The sequence below is a fragment of the Lipotes vexillifer genome, unplaced genomic scaffold (genome assembly GCF_000442215.2).
Source record: "Lipotes vexillifer unplaced genomic scaffold, Lipotes_vexillifer_v1.1 scaffold243, whole genome shotgun sequence".
Taxonomy (NCBI): Eukaryota; Metazoa; Chordata; class Mammalia; order Artiodactyla; family Lipotidae; genus Lipotes; species Lipotes vexillifer.
The window spans coordinates 567338-568004 of record NW_006789558.1 but is presented as its reverse complement, the minus strand read 5'-3'; positions in this window follow the sequence as shown (position 1 = coordinate 568004).

Sequence of the window (667 nt, the reverse complement as noted above, 5' to 3'; positions counted from 1 at the left end):
ACTCTTTCATGATTAAAAACATTCAACAAACTAGAAATAGAAGGAAATTACCTCAACATAATGAAAGCCATATATGAAAAGCCCACAGCTATGGAGAAATGCAAATCAAAACTATAATGAGGTACCACCTCACACCGGTCAGAGTGGCCATCATTGAAAAGTCTACAAACAGGCAGTCCAATGGTTAGGACTCTGTGCTCTCACCGCTGAGGACCTGGATTCGATCCCTGGTTGGGGAACTAAAATCCCACAAGCCACACGGCACAGCCAAAAAAAAAAAATGTCTATGAATAATAAATGCTGGTGAGGGTATGGAGAAAAGGGAGCCCTCCTACACTGCTGGTGGGAATGTAAACTGGTGCAGCCACTATGGAGAACAGTATGGAGGGTCCTCAAAAAAATAAAAGTAGAGTTGCCATATGATCCAGCAATCCCTCTCCTGGGCATGTATCCAGAGGAAACTCTAATTCAGAAAGACATCTGCACCCCAGTGTTCACAGCAGCACTATTTACAATAGCCAAGACATGGAAAGAAATGTCCATCAACAGGTGAATGGATAAAGATGTTGTATATATATATATATATATATATATATATATATATATATACAACATCTTTATCCATTCACCTGTTGATGGACATTTCTTTCTATGTCTTGTCTATTGT